Source organism: Felis catus, chromosome C1 (assembly GCF_018350175.1).
Source record: "Felis catus isolate Fca126 chromosome C1, F.catus_Fca126_mat1.0, whole genome shotgun sequence".
In the NCBI taxonomy this organism is placed as follows: Eukaryota; Metazoa; Chordata; class Mammalia; order Carnivora; family Felidae; genus Felis; species Felis catus.
Genome location: NC_058375.1, coordinates 77550560 through 77577335, shown reverse-complemented (window position 1 = coordinate 77577335; position 26776 = coordinate 77550560).

Genomic DNA, 26776 nt, shown 5'->3' with positions numbered 1-26776 from the left:
ATTTATTGATCTTTAGAGAGACAGAGAGCATGAGCAGGAGAGGGGCAGAAAGAGAGGGAGAAAATCCCAAGCAGGCTCTGTACTGTCAGTGTGGAGCCAGATATAGGGCTCAATCTCACTAACTGTGGGATCATGACCTCAGCCAAAATCAAGAGTTGGATGTAAGGTGCCTGGGTGGCTCAGTCAGTTAAGTGTTTGACTTTGGCTCAGGTCATATCTTGTGTTTCTTGAGTTTGAGCCCCACCTGCTTGGGATTCTCTCTCTCTCTCTCTCTCTCTCTCTCTCTCTCTCTCTGCCCCTTCTCCTCTTGTGCTCTTCCTCTCAAAAGAAATAAATTAATGTAAAAAAAAAAAAGAGTTGGATCCTTAACCAACTGAGCCACCCAGGCATCCCTCTAAGTACTTTATATATTTTGGATATTAACCCTTTATCAGATATGTCATTTACAATTATCTTCTCCTATTCCAAAGGTTGTCTTTTAATTTTGTTGATTGTTTCATTTTGCTGTGCAGAATATTTTTATTTTGATGAAGTCTCAATAGTTTATTTTTGCTTTTGTTTCCCTTGCCTCAGGAGATATATCTACAAAGAAGTTGCTATGGCCAGTGTCAAATAAATTACTGCCTGTATTCTCTTCTAGGATTTTTATGATTTTAGGTCTCACATTTAGGTCTTTAAATCATTTTGAATTTATTTTTGTATGTGGTGTAAGAAAGTGGTCCAGTTTCATTCTTTTGCATGTTGCTGTCCATCTCTAGTCATTCTTGATGGCACTGTATGGTCATCTTACCCAAAGGCATCCAACCAATGGGCAGTCAAGTAACCATTTGTATGGTGAGGCTTGAAATGATGAGATAGGGTAATCAGATTCCTTTTTGATGAAAAAGATCTAATAATTTGAAATATGGAAATTCAATAAAACTATTAAGAAGTTAAATGAAATGATTTTGAGGATTTGCTTTAAATAACTCTTTTAAAAAAAAAATAAAAAAGAGATAGAAGTTAGCAAAATGTTGATCATTAAAAAGTAGACGATGGGTTTTTGGAGTTCCATTATCTATTCTCTCTCTATTCTTATCTATTTAAATTGAAGCTATTATAAAAGTAAGCCAATGAGGGGTGCCTGGGTGGCTCATTCCATTAAGCATCCAACTCTTGATTTTGGCTCAGGTCATGATCTCATGGTTCATGTGATGGAGCTCCACATCAAGCTTAGCACTGTGAGTGGAGAATCCGAGCTGGGATTCTCTCTCCCTCTCTCTGCCCCTCCCCGGCTTGCATGCACATGCATTCTCTCCATCTCTCAAAATAAATAAATAAATACATAAACATTTATTTAAAAAATTAAAAAACTAAGCCAATGGACAGTGAAGGCAAAAGCCAAATATCTGTATCAAGAGTTGCCATTAGATAGGATCGTGGGTGGCCGTAATAAGCAATAGGTATTCCAAAGTTATGAGAGATTTAAAAGAATGAGTAAGTATTGGAAACTGGTCAGCCTAGAGAATAAAATGGTTCTGTATTTCAGAAAGGCAGATGCCTTAGGAAAGTGACCTCTGCTCCTTGTAGATTTCTAGTTCCTGGTTCCTTTTCCCATGGGGCTCAGCCATACTATAGCTTCTGCCCTTGAATTCCTATGCCATTCCTGATTCTCTTTTTCTTGCCTCATGTTTATCTTGTAAAATTGATTTCCCTTTTCTTGAGAAAGCTCCAGTTATTTATTTAAAAGAAATAATTATTTGTATTTGTTACGGTTAGAATCTGCCCAAGTGGAGTGGCCCTACCAATGTTGGAGTCAAATGGTATTCAGCATCTCATGGAGGGTTAGGAGAGACCCTTGTGGGAAACAGGATGTCGGGTGATCAAAACCAATTCAATCTGCCCTCTAGGTACAAAGGCACCAGGAGAGAATTAAAAGCAGTTTTCCTAAGAGGTCTTGACAGTAAACAGGCAGAACTAATAGACAGTTTGCCATGACCATTTCCTGGGGGAATATGTTGATCTGAGAAGTAAATATGGTCATTGACCAGTCAAGTTGACCTAGAGGCTCTGTGTGTTAGGCCAGTCTTCTCGCCTGAGGGGGGCCTTCCATTTTGAGTGCTATCACAGCAAGGTAATCTCCCATTTGGATAAAGATGAAAGGCTTGGAGGACTACCCTTTTGCCCTTCAATTTACCACAAAGAATAAAGGGTTTCTAGGCAGGATGAAAGAAGTAATCTAGGAAAGAAGCCAGAAAAAGGATTCCAAAAGGCAGTGTCAAGAAGCAGGTTATGGGGAAGTTAGAACAGAGATGAAATAGGCAGAATTTGGTGCCTGGGGTAGGACAATTCTCTGAGGAACAAGTTGTGATTATCTGTATGCATCAAGGGCACCAAAGGGAGAGGGGCCAACTTGGCAGCCTCCGTGTAGGAGATCTTGCTAGAGCTAGAAGATATACATGTAATTCACAGAAATCTGGGCTGGAAAAGAATATATATTTGTGCTTCAGAGCTGAGCAAAGGAGGAATAGCCCACTTTATTCCTTTCAGGAAAGTGCGGTGGTGCCATATACTTCCTGTATCAAGGAAGGTCATGTACTCACAAAGCAAGGAAGAGACACAACAGAAGTGAATACGAGTATCTGTAAATTTAAAGAAGGAAGTAATATCCAACCATGCCTCACCACACAGAAAGAACCACCTTAAACAATTTGGTTTATTTTCTTATTTTTTCCATGCATTTACTGAGTCAAGAATATATGCTGATTTTTAAGTGTCATTTAATTCAAGAATATTCACAAATCACTTAATTTAGGAAGAGGCATTTAATGATATTTAACATCTGTCCCCAAATGATTTATTATCTTTCTTCATCAAAAAAAAAAAAAAACACACCAACAAGTTAGGTCATTTAACATGAAGCCTAAAGATGCAGAAAAATAATTTCTCAAGTTCTTTAGCAATGAAAAAGTTCATTATGTCATTCTATGCAATACTGCTTTTGTGGAGAGGGAGAGAAAAGACCTTTTGTTTAGTAATTTTCTTGGCACAAGGTCCTCACTATGTAATAAGCTTAGCCATTGTTAGCAAAATCTGGACAAGAACAGCACCAGTTATTGTTATAAGTGATCATCAAATAAGGCAAGAGATTCCATATGAACTGTAGGTTAAAGGATATGGCTCAAGAAATATGTTTCTTGGTGCTGAGAGAGGAATGGAACCAGCAGAGGAATAGCTAAGTTAACACTTCAGGGCTGTGTCACTTGGGATGTTTTTTTGCTGTAAGTGGCAGCAAATTTTGACTCATTTTAATTAAACAATAAATACATATAGTATCACACTGCATGCCCAGGTTTGGTTAATTTAGCTAACCAATAATGTCAGCAAGGACCCTGATTCTCTATATCTTCGGCTTTGCCTTCATTGGTATATTGGTGTGGGCCTTAGTCCAGCCCCTCTCACCGCTGTGGGATGACTCCGGCAGTACCCACACATCACAACAACCAGGGAAGATGAGCCAGTCTTCTATGAAGTGTCTCTCTTTAAGAGAGGGGAATCTTCCTAGAAGTTTCCACCTACAGACTTCCCTTATGTCTTATTGGCTGGGATTATGTCGTATGTCCACATCTAAAGCAATCATATACAGGAGGTCACCCAATCACAGTCCATATCCTGTGTTTGGATATGAAACTAGCTTTCTTTGAAGACTGTGGTTTGTAAGGAGATGGATATGAGCAAAATTGGGGTGGTATTGGAAAGGAGGGAGGAGGGAAGATGTCGGGTAGTAAGCACCAGTGTCTCTCACAAGGGCTAAGTGGTCTCTGAGCTACACAATGTCCCACATGACATACACAGTTTACTGAGTTCCTGAATATGGTTCCTAAGCATATAAGAGAAGTCCTGCTCCTTTGTGCATATGTGTTATTACTTTTGATTATTTTATCAATTGGTCAGTGTATGTCTTCAAATAATGTCCAAGAAAAGACCATGGGCTGATCTATTTTCTGAGTCCCTGACTATCTGAGCATTTCTTTCTATTGCCTTCAGTAATCAGTGACAACATGACTAGATATAAAATTATAAGTCACAATTCTTTCTCAACAAAAGTTTGTAGATATGGTTGCATTGTTTTCTGTCAGCATGGCAGAGAAGTCAGACATTAGATTAATTTATGCTCCTTTGTAAGCAAATTATTATTATTTTTTTAATCTGAGTGCCTGAAGGATTCTTTTCTTTATTTTCTCAATTTAAAAATGTGCTCAAGATAAATCTAGATGTGGGTCATTTTCTTTAATTTTACCTAGAATATAATGAGTCCCATCCGTCTGCAGACTCCAATGTTTTTCATGACAAGAAAGCAAAATTTTTATTATGTCTGATTTGTCTCCGTTTCTCTCGTTCTTGTTCCTATCGTGCTCATTGGGTGGAATCATATCTCTGTCCTCTGTGTCTATCACCTTCTCGCTGCCGTTTTTACTGCCTCATTCTGCTCTATACTATAGAAGAACATCTCAAGTATGATCTTCTGAACACTCACTTGCTTTTCCACAGGGCTTGTGCCACTCTTTATTCATCCCGACACATTTGCATGCTATATTATTTGGTATGAAACTATTCATCCCGACACATTTGCATGCTATATTATTTGGTATGAAACTTATTATAGCTTTGGTACTGTTGATATTCTTAATTATCTCACCCATCTCTCACTGCCTTTCATCTCACTCTGTTGTCTTTGCATCCCATCCTTTGCTCTGTGACTATGCGCACCTCTTTCCTAGAAGCCATGTCTCCTTGTGTCTTTCTGAGGATATCACACAGGCTTCTAAAAATGTTTGCTGGTTCCTCTGCAGGAGGTCATTTTCGGAGGAATGTTCCTCATCTGGTCTTCTGTGTAATTGTTTTTCATGTTTCCAATGACAGTTTTTCTGATTACTCATTTTTGAATGAAAAAACCAAAAACGAGTTTCAGATTCACCCACAGGCAGGGTGTGTACATTTTATTTGGTCTTATTGATTGGACATTTGGGTAATGATGGAATTTTCTCAGATTTATAGCTTGATAAGAATGGGTGCCTGTGAAATTCTGATAATTTAGCTGGCATTCCTGTAGTGTGGCTCTGCTGTGCCGAGTTCCTTCCTCTGGGTCTGGTCCTATGATAACCTCCTCGCTGTGCATTGCTACAGAGACAATTCTTTCTATCCTCAGCTACAGCATTTTATTACTGGGGCTATTCCTTCAAGAATTCAATGCAGCCAGCACCCCCAGTCTCATACACTTCCTAGAATTAGTCTCTGAATGAATGTTGACAGAGATGGAAAGAAGTGTTTATATCAACTCAACATCTAACATCCACATGGTGAAGAGATAACTAGTTTCTTCTAGGGATTAACTAGGGATTCACAGGTTTCTTGTGGTGTAGACTTCAGGTCTCTGAGTAGGGGAATAGAGCAGCCAGGAGGAACAAAACCTCTTCCTGCCTTCCTTAGGATGGCCAGAGATCCTCTATATCTTGAGAAAAGGCAAGACTGTTAGCCAGGTGTTTTCCCCTCCTCATTTAAAAAATTTAAGTAAAACTTCCTTCTAGATTTTAGCAAGTGGTTTTATGTTGGTCTTAGCTTTAGGTGGTAAATGGGGTTTTTATATTTATGTCTTCCTAGGTACTTTAGAAGAAATTTAGGCGAGTTTCTATCAGGGCAGTTAGTCTGGTGCTGTTTAAAATCAGAAGTAGGGGCACCTGGGTGGCTCAGTCCATTGAACATCCCACTCTTGATTTGGACTCAGGTCATGATCCCAGGGTCATTGGATTGAGCCCTGTGTCGGGGCTCCGCTCAGCATGGAGACTGCTTAAAATTCTCTCTATCTCCCTCTGCCCCTCTCTCACTCACTCTCTCTCTCAAAATAAAAATAAAATCAGAAGTTAAAAACAAACATTTTAGTTGATCCAAACTGCATATGAGTGAGCCAGTAATGTACTTGGCTGCTAAAAAAAAACACAAAAAAGAGGTACAGACCAAGGTTGGCAGTATTCTGATTGCACTCTCTCAGATGTAACTGGGAGTTTGGGGTCCACTTATGGCCCCTATTATTAACAAAACTGCCAAAGAATATTTGGTAAATAAGAGCAAGTTCAAAGGTAAATAACTAGGATGCTGGATGTCATATCATGTTGATGGCATGGAGGTAGTTCACATTTAAAAAGAGATGGTGTGGGAAGGGAATGGGGGAGACCTAGTAACTGTGATAAAATATTCAAATGGTGGTCAGGGGAAAAGGGATTACATTTATTCTGGTTTTCTCCAAAGAGCAGAGAACAAAGATCACTTGGAGAAAGTTATAAAAAGGCTCCACATAGAGTTGACTGGTGATGGAGTGGGCACCTCATAAAGAAGACCCTAAACTGCCTGGCTCTCTCTGGAAGGTCAAGAAGATCCTGGCTGATCACCCATCAAGGAAGCTGCAGGAGAAATTCTGTGGGAAGTTGGGTGATCCTGTGACCCATATTTTAAAGGTTTTGGAGTTTCGTCCTTGAGGTTTCTAACTTTCAGGCTGGGTGAGTGAGTGATTTGGATTCTCCTGCCAAGAAATCACCAAACTGTGAGAACTCAGCTGTTCTGAAGACTGGGCTCCATCTGGACAAACGAGCCCCCAGGAGAGGCAAGTACCACTTTCTCCTGGGCTCTACCATTCCCAGAGAAGGCTACTTCAGAAGCAGACCACGACCAAGCTTCTGTCAGGGAAAGTGGAGAATGGGAGCAAACAGGTGGTTTATATGTCATCTCATGTAGTCCTCACCATGGCCCTGGGGGTTGCTTCCCAGACAAGGTACCCGAGATGAAAAGGGGCCAGATAACTTGCCAAGAACAAGAAGACATTCATCCATTGAGCCAGTGGAGGCCCAGAGTTTCTCTGTAAGAGGGGTTCAGGGGCAACAGTTGAGTTGGAATGAGCATCTGGAATATTATCGTGAAGCTGCATTTACTTCATTTGCACTTTCTAATGACGCATTTCATCACACTGACATTGTTTTTTTAAAAACCTTTTTTTAAAGGTTTATTTATTTATTTTGAGAGAGAGTATGTGTCTGTGCAAGTGGGGGAGGGGCAGAGAGGGAGGGTGATAGAGAATCCCAAGCAGGCTCTTCACTGCCAGCATGGAGCCTGATGCGGGGCTCAAACTCACAAACTGTGAGGTCATGCCCTGAGCCAAAGTCAATGCTTAACCCCCCGAGCCACCCAGGTGCCCCCACATTTTACACTGTTGACATACATAATGCTATTTTTATCTTGTCTTGGAGTGACTTGTGGGGGCACATGAAGATGGGGTTAGAGCCCCTCCATCCCACCCTCAGGCCCTCCTTGGCATCATGTGGGGTGAATCAAGATTTGGGCTCTGGTCTGACTCCAAAGCTCACGCTGACCTCATGGTGAGCAGAAAAGCCTCTTTAAATGTTACTGGGGATTTGTTTTGTTCTGTTTTTGTACTTCATCTAAACGAATATAACTAAATAAGGCAGGAGAAAGCAGACTGCATGATTTAGCCTATTTTCCTGAAGACTCCCCAAATACAGAAAAGCTGGCCTGGAGGCTGGCCCGTCTACACTCCGGCTCTGTGCTGGCTCCGGCCCCTCTGCTGGCCCCTTCCTCTGACCTGCAGGTGCTGCCTCTTGTTACATGGACAGGAGGATCCCCCACCTGCTGCTTCCCAGGGGGACGCTGCAGTCAGTCTGGGTCGAGGCTGGAACTCTTTTTTTCCTTTCCTCCTACAAACAAAAATGCCTCCCCTGTTTGTCCCATTGGGCTTGCAGTCCCAGATGTGTCAGGAGTTGGTTCCCGTAAAGCAGCCCAACCAACGGGCTCTTCCACCGCATTACATAATGGCAGGGTTCACGTCATTTTCCATTGGTTTTGGACTGTGATGCATAGTCCGTTGGGGATGTTCTGAAGTTCAGCCTCCTTCAGAGCCAGGAGAGAAAAGCCCAACAGCAAAACAAGTGGAAAGAAAGAGAATACTGGCCACGTGGCCTTGGGTCTCTTCAGAAATGCCTGCCGGTTTCTGTATTTTGTTTCTGGAAGGTTGTGAACGGTCTTAATGCTAGGTCTTTTTTCGCTCATTCTCAATCCTCCTCCCCCGTCTTTGAAGATTTAACACTGCTCGCCACTTCTTTTCTGCTTGAGGCTACTTCCCCCTTGATTTCGGTAACCCTGTACTTTTGGAATTTTGTTTTCCTACTCATTCCTCTTCTCTCCTTAGCTGAGCATTCTGCTTCTGTGCCCCCTTTGCCTTGCCATTCACTTTCAACTTGACATTCCTTAGGGGGTCCGCGTGGTGGACCAATCTTCTGTAACAAATAGTCCCTCAAATTAGAATGGCCTCATTACAAAAGAAGTCTATTTCTTACTCACTTATGAGTCCACAGTGGCTTGTCCTCTTGGCAGGGGGGCTTCCTCCACCTGGGGACCCAGGCCCCTCCTCTCTGTGGCTTCACCATCTCCCTAGACTCCAGGACCTCACTGTTACCTGCATCCAGTCAGCCAAAAGGGAAGAAAAGAATGGAGAAGGCACAACGGATTGAAAACTTCGGCCTGGAAGAGACACACTTCACTTCTGCTCCTTCTCCGTTAGGGATAACTAGTCACGTGGCCCTTTTTAGATGCAAGGGGGGCTGGAAAATATAGTTCATGGCTAGAAAGCCCCTTCCCCAGCAACAGGTCTATCCTACGGTAGGGAAAGTGATTGGGGTATATAATTGGCCATCTCTGCCAACAGCTCTGGAGTTTTCTCACTAGATCTCACTCTTGGTGAGCTACTCATCCATTCTTGTAATTTCCTTTCTTACCTCAGCATTTATGACTCCTAAATCTCCACTTCTCTATCTTTCCCCATCCAAAGCTGGCTCTCTTTCTGGCCCTCCCCAGTTCTGTCAGTGGATCACCATTTTTCTGGCATCATCTATAATCCTTGCCTTTCCTCTGGGCCTTGATCCAGTGCCTCCCTGAGTCCTTGCTGATTCATCCCTTTTCCTGACTCCAGTATCCCACTTTTCTGATCTATTTAGAATGCTTTTGAAAGGCTAATCTTTCTAGAACACTTTTATTATGTCACTGCCAAGAAATTCTCTTTAAGAACCTATGATTCCTTGTTGCCACTTTAGAAATGAGAAACAGTTTTAAATAGTAACAGCCTATAAATAAGACAGCTTGTTAGGCAAAATAGTTATTTTTTAATCTGAAGGGCAAGTCAAGTTCAGTGTGATGAGGTGGAATAACCAACAGACAAGGCAGCCAGAAATTGGTTTTTTTGTTGTTGTTTTAATATACCCTTTTATCTATTTTATTTATTTTTGAGAGAGAGAGAGGCAGAGAGAGGGGGGAGACACAGAATCTGAAGTAGGCTCCAGCCTCTGCACTATTAACACAGAGCCCAACACAGGCCTTCAACCCACAAACCATAAGATTATGATCTGAACTGTAGTCAGCCGCTTAATGGACTAAGCCACCCAGGCACCCCCAGAAATTGTGATTCTAGTTTACCCTCTACCTCTAACCAAATCTCTGAGCCTCAGTTTTCATTTTGTAAAATTAAGAAGGTAGCATTTTAACTGTTTGAAATCCATGTACAGATGACCTCTTTTGGTTCCTTCCAGCATTAGAATGAATGATTCTAAAAATACAACCTCCTGTGCCTAATTTTTTAAGACCCTCCGTGATTTGACTGTACTCTTTCTCCCGCCTAGTCATTCACACCTTCTTCAAGGCTTTCTCTATTCCATCAACTTGTTTTCTCTCCACATCTCAAATATGCCGAGTGTAGTCTAGCTCGTTGTGAGTACCATGCTGCTTCCCCTGTCCGGGATCCCCTCCCCCTGCTTTCTGCCCATCTAAGGCCCACCCATTCTCCAGGCACTGTCAGTAGCTAGCCTGGGCCATCTTGGAGGATTTGAGGCATTTAGAAGGACATTGTCACCCACCTGACTCAGCCACTTAGGAGTTTCATGACATCAGTTACACATGTAAATTTCCCTTTTAAAATGCTGTCACTACATAATTCAGTCCTGTGATTGCTCCATGAGTTAGTTTTGTTTTCCCAGTTAACTGGCTGGCTGGTTGGATTAATTGATGATTGATTGATTGATTGATTGATTTCACCAGTCAACAAGCCTTGGCATAAGGTTGAGCCATGTGAAGTTGCTGATATTTGACCGCTTTTGACCTGCGAAGAAATGGCAATTTCCTATGTAAACCTAATAAAGTATTCTAAAAATATTTGTTATTCTTTCCACTCAGCTTAGTCCAATCCTCTAAGGCAGGGGAAGCCAACATCTGAGAATAAGAGTCAAAATCCTTGTGGAGGTAATTGCTGCATTTTCTTTTACTGGTCATTTTCTATGCTGTGATTTGGGGGAAAGAGGAGTGGCACATTGTATCTCTCTCTGAGGTGGGCCTAGGCTTTCATCTGCATCAGACTGAAGGCCTGTGGTATTTGGAAGGGCAGATTTTAGACCTTGGTCTTGGAAACTGGGCTCCCCGCCTTAACTTTCCACACAGCAGCTAGAGTCAATGAGTGAAGACTTTAGGAATCCAGGTCCTTTTCTTACTTTCTTTTTATCCCTATTCGGTCCTCATCAGAAATTAATAACTATCACTGTGCATCACATGAAGGGTTTTGGTGAGATAGCATGAGTTTTAGAATCAAGCAGACCTGTTTCAAAATCCTATCTGCCACTAACTAGATATATACACAAGTTATTAATTTCTTGAATCCTCAATTTTGTTATCTGGAAAAGGGGGATAAAAATGGTTAACCAGCAGAGACATACCTTTTCTGTTAAGAGCCCCTTCAGGTATTTTTTCTAAAATACTTGTCCTTTCTGGGACACCTGGGTGGCTCAGTCGGTTAAGTGTCTGACTTCAGCTCAGGTCATGATCTCGTGGTTTGTGAGTTCGAGCCCCACATTGGGCTCTGTGCTGACAGCTCAGAGCCTGGAGTCTGCTTTGGATTCTGTGTCTTCCTCTCTCTCTGCCCCTCCCCAACTTGTGCTCTCTCTTTCTCTCTCTCTCTCTTTCAAAAATAAACTAAAAAATGTAAAAAAAAAATTTTTTTTTAAATACTTGCCCTTCCTACTGTAGTAGTCCAAGGCTAGTGTCTCATTCAAGACCTGGGCTCTTTCCTTTCCTCTAATCTACATATTGATACTCATACTTCCCACCTTGAATTCTTCCTGAGCTCCTGCTGCACAAAAATACTAAAACAGGATTTCAATGTAACATTATTTTAAATATGGTTTGCTTATTACACGGATCAAGTCAAGTCCTAGAAGTATACTGGGAAAAGCCACTTACCATCCCACATCAGCAGGGAGGGCCTGGCTTGTGGGTACAGATGACAATTATTCAGTAAAAACATTTACGTTATTGTTATCTCATAAACAAAGCATGGAAGCTATTCCTCCTGTACTAGAGATAGGGAAACTGAGGAGCAGAGGTGTGGCTTGTCTGAGCTTCCGTGGGTTGAGTTTGGGTGTCTCCTGAATGCCGGTTTGGGATGCTGACAGCAGGCCATCCTCTCCCCATTGTGCGTGGCCTTGAGACTCCCTGGGCATCGTGGCCCTCCCCCTAACTCCCTCACGCCATCACTTGCCCTGGCAGGGGAGCACTACCAAGTTGTGCTTTCGCGCAGAGGAGGGGAGGCTATGATTTATTGTTCAGTCGCTCCTTCATTCATCCTGATTTTTTTGCTCTTTAGCAGAGCCAGAAAGTAGGGCAAGTCCAGGGTGGCACTGGAGTCCCTTAAGCTTCTGGGATTCTCTTGTGGGCTCCGGAGCTGGGGATCCCAGAAAGTCTAAAGCTTTTCTACCATTCGCCAGCAACTGGCACCTAGTCCTGATGACATGGGCTTCTCCCAGGTCCCCCAGATGCTTAGGGTGGGTCCAACTCACACTGAAAAGGATCCAGCGGGTTCCCAGTCTGGTCCACACCCCTAATTCCTGGAGTCCAGTGACTCAGGGTTTCATAAGATACCTCTGTGCTAACTCACCCTCCCCGTCTGAGGACGGGTGTTGCCCATTAAAGGTTGTGTCACCTGTGGGCTGGGAAGAAGTTCTAGACCTTTGCACCCCAGCTTTCACTTAAATCCTGGGGTTCACAATGCAAGCTGGTATTCAGCTACCCCATTTCCAGCCAGAGAAGAGTGACATTGTCACAATCTGTGAAGACTCCTTAGTGGCTTGTGGTGTCCTTGACCACCCTCTCTCCTTAGCCAGTTTTAAATTTATTAACTAGAGGAGGGGCACCTGGCTGGCTCAATGGGTGGAAAATGTGGCTCTTGATCTTTGGGTTGTGAGTTTGAGCCCCACATTGGGTGGGAGATTACTTTAAAATAAAATCTTTAAAAAATAAATACATTTATTAACTAAAGGAGAGAAGTGTAAATTGTCTACATGGAATCTGAGGTAAAGAAGGGTGTCTACACAGCCTGGAGACCAACCTGCAGGAGACTGTGGACTTGGCTCTCAGTCACACACTGTAGGTGTGCGCACAGCTACCCTCAGTCTGAGGTTCTTTCTGCTGTCAGTCCCTTGTGCTCTAATCCAATGGAGCTCTGGACCTTTAAGCTGAGTAGCTGAGTTCTGTTCCAGCCCACCAGTGACACAGTCCCTGAATGTGAAACAACGTGCCCTGGGGGTGATTTAGCACTGAGGAATCTTCCAAAGCCCTGAGTCAAAAGTCTGCTCAATGCCTCAGCCACAGGCATCTCACAAGACGTGCCTCTAGCTTCAGCTGAGAACACACCGTGTCCACGGAGGACAAGAGTATTACCCAGACACGGGGGACACACTGTTCAGAAGACACGCTGACATTAATGGGCATTCCCTGCTGGAATCTGTCAAGTGGAAGAGTGAATGCTGAGTGTGGCCAGAACCCTTACAGTTTGATGATTTCCAAAGTTATCATTACTTATATATTTATATATACCTTTATATGTATATAAACAAGACGCTGCTTGTTCTGAGGTGGAATCTGCAGGGCACAAATTTTGGAAACACAGCTTTTAAGCAGCATCTCATCTTGCATGTCTATGTGCCTACCTTTGGCCCACCATATATGTTTACGGCTATATTTTTATTCTATTAATAAATCACAAGTTAGTGTGAAATGTCTATTTACAGGAGAATGATTAGGTAAATTGCTATATGATGGGATAATCTGTATCCATTAAAAATTAGACTAATGGCATGGAGAAGTACTTATGATATCTTGCTAAGTAAAAAAGAAAAAAGACTGAAATATTATATGAACTGAATTTTGAACCCCTTCTCACACAAAACCAACTAAAAGCAATGTATTACATACATCTATTTTTATACATTGAAAAATAATTCACCTGATATATACCAAGATTATGTAGTTATTTTTCATGCTTTTCTGTGATGGTTATGTATTAATTTTATCACTTAAAATGTTACTGCTTTTTAAAAGGGACACTTAGAAATTGTTTATTTTGGAAACTTAGGGGGAAGACTCTGGACCTCCCACCAACATTCGCACACTGTGCACTGAAGTCAAGTGCTGATGACGTGAGTTGAGTCCAGGGAACACAGGCCAAGGTTTGCTGGTCACAGCTGCAACTTTGCCCTTCATATCCCTGAGCTGATTTGTCCCCAAATCAACCAATAAAGTAAAACCATACACTTTGTTCATAAGGGCAGCATAACTCACATTCTTAACCCGAGCTGTGGAGCATACAGGCCTGTGAGGGGCTGTTTCTCTGCTTTGCTGCCCCTCTTGCCCTGGAGCCGGTCCACATTCAAGGATAGGCAGGCAGCACCTGCTGGGGGGGGGGGGGCACCTACGTCTGCTGGTGGCTTAGGTCTGCTTGCCCACATTAGTTTGCTTAGAGACAAAAGATCCTGTTTATCCTTACGCAAACACCTTAACCAAATCAACCCCCAGGGTGAGCTGGAAGGGTAAGAGGGGGTCACAAGATGGCAGCATTCAGCCTGAAAGGTATGGAAAAGGTTGGATGGCAAGGTGCCTCGGGCGGGGTGCAGTATGTAGAGTTCCTGCCGGCTCTGTTCGTGGTGTCCCAGGTATCTCTCTCATCGGTTTAAAGCTCTTCTGATCCATTGCCCAGATGCTGGTCATAGTAAAAATCCCTCTCCTTTGCCCTCTTAAAGGGACAAATCATAAGGCCCAATCCCTTTTGGATGTCTTAGTCTCTGAAGGATTTGACCCTTTGGGTGATTTATGGAATTTGACTTTTGAGGGTCTAGAGGGCCCATGAGTGGTGCAGGTGCTAAGTAAGGATAGCAAAGGGGCGCCTGGGTGGCGCAGTCGGTTAAGCGTCTGACTTCAGCCAGGTCACGATCTTGCGGTCCGGGAGTTCGAGCCCCGCGTCAGGCTCTGGGCTGATGGCTCGGAGCCTGGAGCTTGTTTCCATTCTGTGTCTCCCTCTCTCTCTGCCCCTCCCCCGTTCATGCTCTGTCTCTCTCTGTCCCAAAAATAAATAAAAAAACGTTGAAAAAAAATTTTAAGTAAGGATAGCAAAAACAACAAAAGATGCCACTTGTTCATTCATTCATTTGTTCATCTAATGCATATTGAGTGTCTACTATGTGCTCTTGGGTGACAGCTGGGAACATGACAGATGAGGACCCCGCTTTCATGGAGCTGGCATTCCAGGTTGGTGGGAGAGAGATGATAAGTAGGCCAATAATAAATTACAGTGGAAGCTATAATAATGAAACTATAACATCAAGATGTGATAGAGAATACCCAGGGGTGGGGGTGCATGGTTCTTGCAGAACACCTGCAATGTCCGTAGGGGCCCCTAGGGGAGAAAGGGAAATGATTCTCAGTAAAGTACAAAGGTGCCCTTTTGCTGTGTATATGTATATGTGATCATGTACTGGGGCTCTCCCCTGTAACCTAAGTTTTCCTCCTCAGATTTGTCTCACTTAATGGTAAGAAGGACTCCTGGAGTCGTTTTACATGTGGGTCTTTCCGAGAATGGAAGGAGGTCAAAGAAGCATTGGGGTTCCATGTAGATGGAGAAGAAAATAGGGATCTGGCATGGTATCTCCTACACCCCCTTTCCCCTGCCTCAGAGTCCAGCTTGAGGAACCCCTGTCTGACCTTTCTGGAGAGAGGCTACAGACTAAAGCAGGAGAACCTTCTATCGCTGAGGACTCCAAGAGACACAGGGCCATGGCAGTTCTGACTATGCATGTTGTATGTTGTGTGTCCAATATAATACATGCTCATCCATGCTAATTATTGTACTACTATTTTAATGACAAAATATGAGACAGAATTAGGGAGGGGAACATTCCATACAAATGTACCGAGTGTGGAGGTTCCTGGGCATCTGAAAGGCCTGAAGCTCTGGGAGGATCCAGGGCCCGCCCACTCTATGCAGACATCAGCCTTCTTATGGGAGAGCCACCCTAAGAAGCCAGGACAGCAGCCAGGCGCCAGACAGGGACCTTACCAGAAGGTAGGAAGAGGGAGAGAAGAAGCTGTAGGAGGAAAGGCAGAGAGGAGCTTCCTTTTCCTTTCAGTCCTTCCTATTCAGAGAGTGAAGGCAGAGAGTGTTGGTAGAACGTGTACATAGCAAGATGGGAAATAAAACAATTGCATTAGTTTTGTGCAGTGTCTCTACTGCTTGGTAAGAAGGAAATACATACAAGCTATGTAATATAAACTACAAAATTTTAGTGATTCTTTATGAATTAAATGCTCTTATATTTGTGTGTAAAACAGGTATTGCACAATATAGAGATGAGTGGTAAAATTCATGCTAACAATCTAAAACGTTAATTTTTCTTTATTTAGAACTCTATATAGCAAATAGAAAATACCACGGCAAATAAAGACCACAGATGAAATGAAAAAAGTTTTATATTTTAGTACTTTTGAAATATTTTATTTATTTATTTATTTACTGAATAATCTCTGCACCCTCTGCGGGGCTCGAACTCACAACTCCAAGATCAAGAATTGCACATTTTGACTGAGCCAGCCAGGCACCCCAGTATATTTTAGTATTTTTTTTTAACGTTTATTTATTTTTGAGACAGAGAGAGACAGAGCATGAACGGGGGAGGGTCAGAGAGAGAGGGAGACACAGAATCTGAAACAGGCTCCAGGCTCTGAGCGGTCAGCACAGAGCCCGACGCGGAGCTCGAACTCACGGACCGCGAGATCATGACCTGAGCCGAAGTCGGACGCTTAACCGACTGAGCCACCCAGGCGCCCCTATTTTAGTATTTTTAAAGGCACTTTTTCCCTCTGCTTTTTAAATAAGGAACTCCACATTTTCATTTTGCACGAAGGCCCACAAATTATGTAAGTGGCCCTGGCAGGAAGTCTGTGTACATAGCTTCTACCATCCTTGGACCCCAGGAGAATCTTGGGACCCTTCCTCACCTCCACCCCCAGGAGAAAGAGATGCCTGGACCACTGATAGAACAACTCTGCAGTCGGGCCATGTTGTCAGAGGGAGCCTCAGTGGGACAAACAGCCTCCTCTTTGATTTATCTTTCCTTTCGTCAAGAATGTTAAAGTCTAGGGGCACCTGGGTAGCTCAGTTAAGTGGCCGACTCTTGATTTCAGTTCAGGACTTGATCTCGCATTTCATGGGATTGCTCCCCAAATCAGGCTCTGTGCTGGTGGTGGGGAGCCTGCTTGGGACTCTCTGTCTCTCCCAAAATAAAGAAATAAGCATAAAACAAGAAGAAATGTAAAGTCTAGAGGGCTAAGATGAAGTCAGCCAGACTTTCAGTAAGGCTGCAGATTTGCCTGTAGGCTTGAAAAAATACTGTCTCCTCCTACCTCATCTGAAACCAATTTGAGGGCTTGTGGCTAAAGACCATATCAGGAATATAATTTTATCCCCCTGTGTGTGTTTGTATGTATATGTATCTGTGAATCTCCTTCAGGGCTTATCTTCATAGTTAAGGCTCAAAGATTTGAGGTTCCTGGTTGGGACCCTCAGACTAACACCTCAGTGTGAACAAGTGCAGACTCAGCTCTCAGAATCCAGTCCCAGGCATTTCCCTCCTGGGAGTCTGCGCCAGGGCTGCGGAGAGAGCGGTGAGGACTGAGGAAATGGTGAGTGGCTCTGGGAGGCAGCACAGGAGGATGGCCCTGAGAGGGGGAGCGCCTTCCTCCCCCACTGCAGGCAGGCAGCGGATGTGGGGACGGGAGGAGCCCTACTGCTAACAAGTGAGTGAGGACAGGGGAATCAATCACCGGGGCCAGCTGGGTGACACCACGGCAGGCCTCCTGTCAACGGGCTGGCCTCTCTCCTACCTGGGCCGGGCAGGGGGGAGTCTGGAGGGTCCTAAGCCAGCAAGACTTGTGCCAAGGCAGGCCCTTTCCAAGGCTGCAAACTGCTCCCCCGGGGCTTTGAGCACACTGGTGGTTTTTTATGCCGATTTGCCTATGTCCAAAGAATCCACCAGAGTAAACAAAACCCTTACAAATGACTGAGCTCCTCACAGAGAAAGGGGCAGGATTGCAGGCTTGTCTTTCTATGGCACCATTTTTTGGTCAATGGGAAATGAAGGAATATTATTAGGAACATTCGTTCATTCATTAATTCAATGTTTATTATCTGCCTACTTTGTAAAAGAAGAGGCTATTCTGGGAGATGGCTACTCCAGAAGAGGATATTCCAGGAGAGAATGAGAGAAGAAAACCCAGGGCCGTGTTTGGAGGCGGAAAAGTTCAGCCAGCATTTAGAGAAAACGGATAGTATAAATAATCAGAAAAGATAAGGGGTTCTGGAGTTTGGACTTTATTTTAATTCCTTGGGCAAATGGGAACCATGAAAAGTTTTTTGTTGCTATCATTGTTTTTGAGGTATGATATACATGCAGTAAAATTCATCCTTTTTTAGCATTCAGATGTTTGCAAGTGCATATAGTTGTGTAAATACCACCATGACCAAGCTACGGAACATTCCCATCATGCCACAAAATTTTCTTGTCTCTTATTGCAGAAAACCCTTCCCCCACACTAGCCCCTTGTAACCACTGATCTGTTGTCTGTCTCTATAGTTTTGCCTTTTCCAGAGTGTCCTATACATGGAATCATATAGCAAGTCACTTCTTGATTCTGACTTCTCTTACTTAGAATACCACATGTGAGATTCATGCAGGTTTTTGTATGCAGTTAGTCAGTTCCCTTTTTTGTTCGCCACTGTTCTGTTGTGTGGTTGTGTCACAAGTTGTTTCATCCTTTTATCAGTTGAAGGACTTTTGGGTTATTTCCAGTTTTTGGTGATTATGCATAAACTCACTGACAACATTCATGCACGGGTTTTTGTGTGACCATTAGTTTTCAATTTATCTGGGCAAATATCTAAGTATGTAAGAGTAAGATTGCTAGGTCAAATCAGTGTTTATTAAGTGTATATTTCACTTTAAAAGAAAACCTTGCCAAACTGTTTTCCAAAGTAACTGTGATGTTTTTCCTTCCCCCCAGCAGTATATGAGGATTCCAGTTATTGCAAATCCTCACCAGCTCTTGGTATTGTATTTTTACTTTTAACCATTCTAATGGATATGCAATAGATGTGTAATAGGTTGTGATTTTAAAGTGCATTTCCCTAAAGACTAATGCTGTTGAGCATCTTCTCATGGGTTCATTTGCCATTTGTATTTGTGTTCAGGTGAAAGATCTGCTCAAATCCATTCAAGCGACATGATCATAGTTATGCTTTAGGAAAATCATTCTGGCAGCAGGGCACGGCCCTAAAAACGTTGAATCAGGACCAGCAGCACCTGCATCTCCCAGGAGCTTTTTAGAAATGCAGCACCTTGGCCTCATTCCAACATGATCTCCAGTGGTTAGAATGCATGTTAAACTTTGAGAAACACTCCTGTACAGGAATAATTGGAGGAGAGGGAAAAAATGTAGGGATTCATTGTTGCCATTCAGAGAACTGAGGGAGGCCGAGTGGTCAGAAGGCCAAGCAGCTAAGAATCTCCCCGTTTCCTGCTGACCCCCTCTGGAAACTTGGCTCATAGTTTGAGTTCCTGGGTTCCACTGCTGGGTGAAGGCCCATGTGGTAGCAAAGAGGGCCTTCAGAAGAAACCATTGCCTGGAACAACAGATACACCTGTTTAGGCCTCCAGTAATAGCCTATGGGACCAGAGTATAGGGAGACCTGTCAGTAAGGTGGAACAGGATAGGATTCTGAGGATGCCTGGGTGACTCAGTCAGTTAAATGTCCAACTCTTGATTTCGGTTCAAGTCATGATCTCACAGTTCATGAGATCAAGCTCCACATCAGGCTCCGTGCTGACAGTGCAGAACCTGCTTGGGATTCTCTCTCTCCCTCTCTCTCTCTGCCCCTCCTTGGCTCATACTCTCTTCCTCTCTCATAAATCAATAAATAAACATTTAAAAAATGATAGGATTCCATTTAATCAATTCCTCCAGCCAAGACTGAGATTGTCTCTGTGTTGGCATATGGATAAGACTCTGCCTAATCCTCAGATGTACCTCAGATGAAAGTTCATGGTCTACATGAGGAGACAGACACAATTACCATTCAGTATGATGAGTGTCATAGCAGAGAGATGTATAGAAAGTGCTGTGAAGCCACCCTCAGCACAGGCCTGTGAGGTGGGGACTGTTATAAGCCCCATTTTGTGGAAAAGGCTCCATGGGTAGTCATAGAGGGGTTCAGGAACTCCCTTAGGTCTCACAGCTTGATTCCCACTGGTCTGGCTCCAGAGTTTGTGATCTTAACTGACCATGCACTATGAGCCGGGGGCTGTCCAAGAGAACGCTGAGGTGAACTATTGCAGAACCAGTGTCCCCGGCCCAAGCAGCTCCCTGTCCTTGTTCCAGCCCCAACTTGGCCCAGAGGGACTGAAGACATAGAACAGATGCCTAGATAAATCCTTCTAGCTGCCTGTGGAAGACTCGGGCCTAGGCTGAAGGCACCAGGCTTTCCTGTTTGCTGTTGAGCTGCCCTTGGTCAAGGCTCCATGGTCATCCTCTGCTCAGGCCACTGCCTTTCATTGCAGGCAAAGCTGGACAGTATCAGAAGTTTGGCCCTCCTCAGATCCCACATAACTGTGGATTTCTCCTCTATGTAAGGAGATAAAGCCAAAGACAGGGTTTTTCTGTTTCTTAGCCTCCCTTGACAGCACGGAGTCCTGAACATTGTAAAGATTTCCAAAAAGGTAAATATCACACAGCATGGCCAAGGATGCCGTCTTCTAGGTTTCTGTGCGATTGGCCTTGGGTGGGTGGTCTGATGAGGCCTTTTATCACCTTAGTCTTCTGATGCCCCTCTACTGTGCCCACAGCAGTGGGGCCCCTCCACCCCTCTGGGTACAGCCTTTGGAAGCCCCTGAAGGAGGGCCACATGGAACTGGGTGGGGGGAGGGGGTGAGAGCTGACTCCAGAGAGGTGCACAGGGTGGGATCTCAGAGGGTCTTGACTGCAGAGGAACCTAGTTTGTGTTCTGAGGGCAACAGTGAGCCAGTGATGGACTTGAAGCAGGGAAACAAGGATTTGATGGATGTTTTAGAAACTCCTTTCACAGCTGTGTGGAAGATAAGCTCCTTGAGAATATAAAACGTTGGCTTATTTTTTCTTAAATATACCATATTTTCCAAGTTAAGCCTAAATCACTGACTTTGCTTTTCTCTATGTATTTTTATTTGATCTCTTTAAAAGTTTAAGGGAAACTTTTATTATCTTAAGCCCCTGATGATGCCCTAATCTGTCCTCTCCCCACCATGTGAAACAAGGCGCAGTGAAAGAAAGCAGCCTTTTCAAACTTGTGCAGTGGGTTTTGGCAAAACCAGGAAGGATTTGACACGGTCTGGATTCTCAGAATTGTGCTCTAACGAGATCCTATGACCATCCACCCACACCAACAGGTTCACACTCACCTCCTAAGAAGTTACTTTGGACAGAGAAAAAGGAAGAGCACACCCGAGCTTTGGAAACTTGGCTCTGAGTCCATTACACATTTGCAGGCCACTGCCTCAGTTTCCTTCTGCGTCACTGGGCTCCTGTTGTTAATGTTTCTCGGGGAGTTTCCTGCCAGTTCCTTCACTGTATTATAAAGGTAAACACAGTACCAAAGTTGGCCTTTAGCCCAGTATGGCTCCTTAGGAAATGTAAGTGGTAAACAAATGTCGAACAGAGAAGTCAATGCTGACTGCCTTCTTTTCTAATATTGCCAACATACCTCTCTCTTTACCATGAACATTGGCCTCAGCCCCATGAGTCTGGCAGCAGCGTCATAACTGGGCTCAGAGCTGCGATGCTGCTTTGAGGTCCACCCACTGCTCTCTGTCTCCGGAACACACCCGACAGGAAGGATCTGTACGTAAAGGCTGTTCATGAGACTGCATTTATAGCGTACCGTGGATTTCATGCAAATGCTTCCACAGTTTGAAGTGGAAAATGGTATACCATCCATCACTTTCGCTAAGTGATCTCCAACTCTTATCTGTGCTGTTCCTGAAGGCAACATAAATGCTCCGCTGTCCTTTACACAAAAGCCTTCCAAATTGTACAGTGACAAACACATGTGCTTCTGAACAGTACTGTACAGGATATACTATAATACCGTACAGAACTTCGTTCCCAGTCCGTACCTCATTCATACTCAAGGAATACCCTTGAGTCCTCGGAGGAAAAAAACCAAACAGGTGAAAACCCTTAGGGCACATAAGTAAACAAAGTTTGAGCTTTTTAAACAGGACGTTGTTGGGCTCAAATTGGACTTTGGGTTAATGGGACGAGCAATGCCTTTAACCACAACCCAGGCTTCCAAAGAAAAGTAAGGCAGGCTTGAAAGGAATCTAGCTTCAGGCAAGTTAGGAGTAAAGAAGAGAGAGAGAGAGAGAGAGAGAGAGAGAGAGAGAGAGAGAGAGAGAGGGAGAGAGAGAAAGAAAGGGAAAGAGAGAGAGAGAAAGAAAGAAAAAGAGAGAGAAAGAAAGAAAGAAAGAAAGAAAGAAAGAAAGAAGGGAGGGAGGAAGGAAGGAAGAGAAAGAAAGAAATCTGTCCTTTTTGAGCAAGAACTGGTAAGATATTCTCAGCGGAATAAAAGTGACTTAAAACCTATCTCAGAGACAGACTTATAAAACATCCTCCCAGAAAGCAGAGATGGGAGTGGGGAAAAGTGGGGGAGGTCACTTGATTTTCCCTCAGAGACCGAAGCATGGTCCCAACAGGATACAGTGTTCCCTGGATCTGAATAAAGCCCTGAGCAACACACCCTCTTTCATGGTGACACCATCTGGCCCCTGTTCTCAATGCTCAGTATCCTCATTTTCTGTAAATGACGCACTAACCTGCAACAAGGCAGAGTTTCCAAGAGGACTCACATTCAGCTCAGTCCTTGATGGGAACGGGTAGCAAATGGTGAGCACAGCTGGCAAAACTCCAGGTGGGAGAAACACCCTCCTGGAGGGTGAAGTCTAATGTGTCCCATCCACACTGTACTATAAGTTTCTCCTCTATCTTGATTTTTAAAAACTTCGGAGGCCATGTTTATATTTCCAACCTGTCACTTAGGCGTTTTGTTTCACTATTGGATGTATTTCTATCACTGAATGATAGTTTTGTAGCCTCATTTTAATTTTTCTATTTTACCCCAAGCCTCCTTCCCAGGCCAGATGGGGACCCCAAAACATGATTACCATCAGTTACTATCCCAGGGAATTCAGGAAAAGCTTAGAATAATATCCCCTAGGATCACTTTCTGGAATCAGCATTTAACAGCAAGCCTGAATATTTCTTCCTCTTGCCACAAGAAAAAAATACTTCACTGGAGTAATCATGTTGCTGATGAAACCAAGAAGAGTGCATAGAGGCAAATGTCCCCCATAAATCTGACAGCTGGAGAAATGAGAAGAGCTTCCCTAAAAAGGGAGGAGGCTAAAGGGAATTGTGTTATCATGTTGAGCCATGTTTACGATACTCAAGTTTAGGGTAAACACAATGATCAGGGTAAAACCAGCTTGCTAACCTTGTTTTTAAATGTATTTGAAAAGTCAAATAAAGCAAAACTAAAAATTTATAGAGGGCTGGGAGAGTGGCGTTTTTTTGAAAGTGGGGAAGGCTTTAAAAGCTTTAAAGCCTTTGCCCAAATTTCCATTACTGGTTAGCATTTATTATTAAAATGTGAAACTGATGTTTGAAAAGCTCCATATAAGTTTAGACCAGGCTTGATTCAGACAATGTCTTTGCCAACTTTCCCCCTACATTATAACTACCTGTTCTTTTTTTCCTCCCTTTTATCCTTGTATCATAGGCATTTCCCCATATTATAGACTTCGTAATTATCCTTTAATGTATATGTTAATATTCCCAACCACTAAATGCACAATACATTTGTTATTCTCCTTTTGGTTGCTTCTAATTTCTATTATAAATGCTGCTGCAATGAGCATTTTGGGGACTTTGGCTTGTATTTCTAAAGGTAGAAATAATGGATAAAATAGTATGTACATCTATATGCGTCTGGATATTGTTTGCTATTTGTTTTTCAAGAAGATTGTACATAGTCACCCAGTCATTAGCAATGAATTAGAAAGTTGTTCTCACCAGCTTTGGGTATTAATATGTGAAATTTTCTTGTTAACAGCAAAATAACTTACCTCGAAGCTTTAAAATTTTTAGGAATGCAAACATGGCCATCTCTGTCTCTGCTTTCTTAAACTGCTTTCTGCTTGGAAAGTTGTTCCCTTCCCCCTTTCAGAGACTTTGGATTTGCAAATGTGGGGAGAGCAGATTCTCCCCACAGGGTTTAAGCCACACCTCAGAACAATTACATCAAAACATCTGGAAGTGGGTCCTGGGCCCCAGGTGATTTCCATATGCATCCAAACCTACCATTGGGATAGAAGGTGGGGTTCAAAGTCTGCTTTGAAAGGGCCAAATAAGGGGCGCCTGGGTGGCGCAGTCGGTTAAGCGTCCTCAGCCAGGTCACGATCTCGCGGTTCGTGAGTTCGAGCCCCGCGTCAGGCTCTGGGCTGACGGCTCAGAGCCTGGAGCCTGTTTCCGATTCTGTGTCTCCCTCTCTCTCTGCCCCTCCCCCGTTCATGCTCTGTCTCTCTCTGTCCCAAAAATAAATAAACGTTGAAAAAAAAAATTAAAAAAAAAAAAAAAAGAAAGGGCCAAATAAGACAAGGGATATTGGGGATGTAGAGGCAACATTTTCCCTTTCACGAAGTTTGATGAAAGGCAAAGAGATAACAAAAGTAGCTTGAAGAGGCAGCAGTATCAAAGAAAGGTGCTTTTAAGAAGGAATAGGTGAGCTGCATATGTTTGACGGCAGAGGGAAGGATTCCATGGAAAGGGAGAGAATGATGTGAGAAACTGAGAGAAAGAAAGATGAAAGAAAGAAAAAGATGGAAGAAAGAGAAAGAAAGAGATGTGAAGGAGAGAGTACGGGGAGGGGGGAAATGCAAGGACATTTTGAGGTGTGGGAGTTTGCATCAGCTGGCCCCGATCTTTTCAGAGGAGCAAGAAACTCCTGGGAGTGGGGTCAGGGCAGTGGCAACCATTGTGGTCAACCACTGTGGAGAAAGGAAAAAAAGGAAATAGAGTGTACTAGATGCAGGAGATTCAGTCAACTGGTCAACAACACTCCTGATGAAAGTCCCTATTGAGAAGGGACAACAAACTAATGACTAAAATTAGGGTTGGAGATTATTAGCTGTTATTTATCCACTTTATCCTTGCAAGTTTGTGCTTGTGAGCTGGCTTTATACATAATATCAACCAGGGTTCAATCAGGAAAGCCAAGCCACTATGCAGGACATAGAATGACATTTTTAAAAATGTGGGTTAGAACTGAAGCAATGGTGGGATGTGATGGAGGTCTTCCTAAGACTGTTGCCTCTGCAGGTGGCATTGGGATTATAGGTCAGCAGAGACTGAAAGCAGGATGTGCAGTGAGGGAGAGCAAAGACAAACTGGAACTCATGAGGGCAATTAGTACCCACATTTGTGTGACTGTCTCCACCTTGGATGTGGGTGACCTGCAGAAGTAGTTGGTTTTGTCAAAGTTGCACATGTACCCGGTCCAGGACCTGGAGGAGCCGAGCCCCACAGCCAACAAGGTAGACCAACAGAGGCCCCACAACAGTTGTGAGCTGCCATGGTGCCTGGGACCTACACAGAAATGGCTGCCTCATTTTTGCCTGGAACCGTGGGGTGGGAGGTGGGGGTGGCAGGGAATTCTGGGAGAGTGGGCTTCAGTGTGCTGACACCTTACGTCACCACACACACACACACACACACACACACACACAGTCTCTACCTACATAGTGTTTGAAAGTACTCCACAGACTCAGGCAGGAATCGGAGACACGAAGTCGACTGCAAGCACCATTTGAGTTCTAAAAGAGCAGAAACGCCAGCCCCGAGGTTACAACGTGGACCCAAAGTCACATCTAGCGTTTCGACTGGAATGGTGACATTTAAAACTTTATTTCCTGGTCCGGGTATACCCATGAGCGAGAATGGAGACGCCCTCTCCTGGCTGGCGGCGGAGTGCCAAGGAAACTCCTCGCACGAATGTTTTGCGTCATTGCAGCAAGAAGCGTGGAGCCAAAGGCATCCCCGGCGTTTCTAGACATGTGGCCTTAAGGGAGCTTTTCTCCTCTCAGCACACCCTTGGAGCACACGTGGAGGTGCGGAGTGGGAATGGGAACACCGACCCTTCCCGAACAGGGCTGGGCGGGAGAAGCTAACTCTCGTGGGGCATTTCCGCGGTGAATCTGAAGACGCCACAACGTCCCAGATTCTCATAACGCTGCTCACATATTTGTCGTCCAACGAAGCATGGCTGAAATAACACAACCACCTTGTTACAGGTTTGGGGAATGCAGCGTCAGCTAGCCTCCTGGCCCCGTGGCTTCCGTTCCCCTCCGCGGAGGTGGCCAGCTGAGGAGCCAGGCCCTCTCGGTCTGAGGGATTGGTGACCACGTCTGCTCTGGCCTGTGCCCTGCCTGTTTCCTCTATCACGGGGAATCAACGAGACAGAAATTAGCCAGCCAGCTCTTCCTTCCTGTAGTTCAGCCTAGGTAGCCACGTGCAATGCCTCAGAGAGGCTTCTGTGTTAGACTCGGATTGCATTTACTTTTACTCAGCAAGTGCAACCAAGCTAAACTGGAAAGCAGAGCCATTTAATGGGACCTGGGTTGGAAGCATTTTGGAAAATGTTCTTGGAACCATGAAAGCCTGGCTTCCCAAAGCTTTGCTCAATGTCTCCCTTTTCTTCCCTCCTCCTTGGTTTTCTCTTCCTTCTTCCCTCTTCTCTTTGTCCTTCATTCTCATTCCAGAAATGCATAACCAGCCACGGGAGTGTTTACTGGGCCCAGGCCTGTGATGGGACTGGGGATACTGAGAAGATACAGCCTTCTTCCTCAAGGGACAGATTAATAAGCACCACATTGCCCTGGCGGGGCAGGCACAGGGGGTGGACGCGTGTCAGGTGAGCTGAGCCTTGAAAGAGAAAACACAGTTACCTGGTGGTCTCCTTTGTTTTTAGTTCTCATTTCTCTGCCCAAATGTCCTCTTTTTGTGCCCTTTGCCACCATTAGACTGAAGAAAGAGAGCCTGGCAGCTGATAGTCAACCCTGAAGGCACACTTCTTATGTGCATCTCTGGGCCCCATATCCTGGGTAAAGAAAGCATTCTCAAATACCAAACTCTCCAACTCCCTGACTCCCCAGAGGCACCCAAAGCAAAGTTCCAGACACCTAATCATTGGCCCACTTTTAATTAAGGCCTCTCAGCTGTGCCGGCC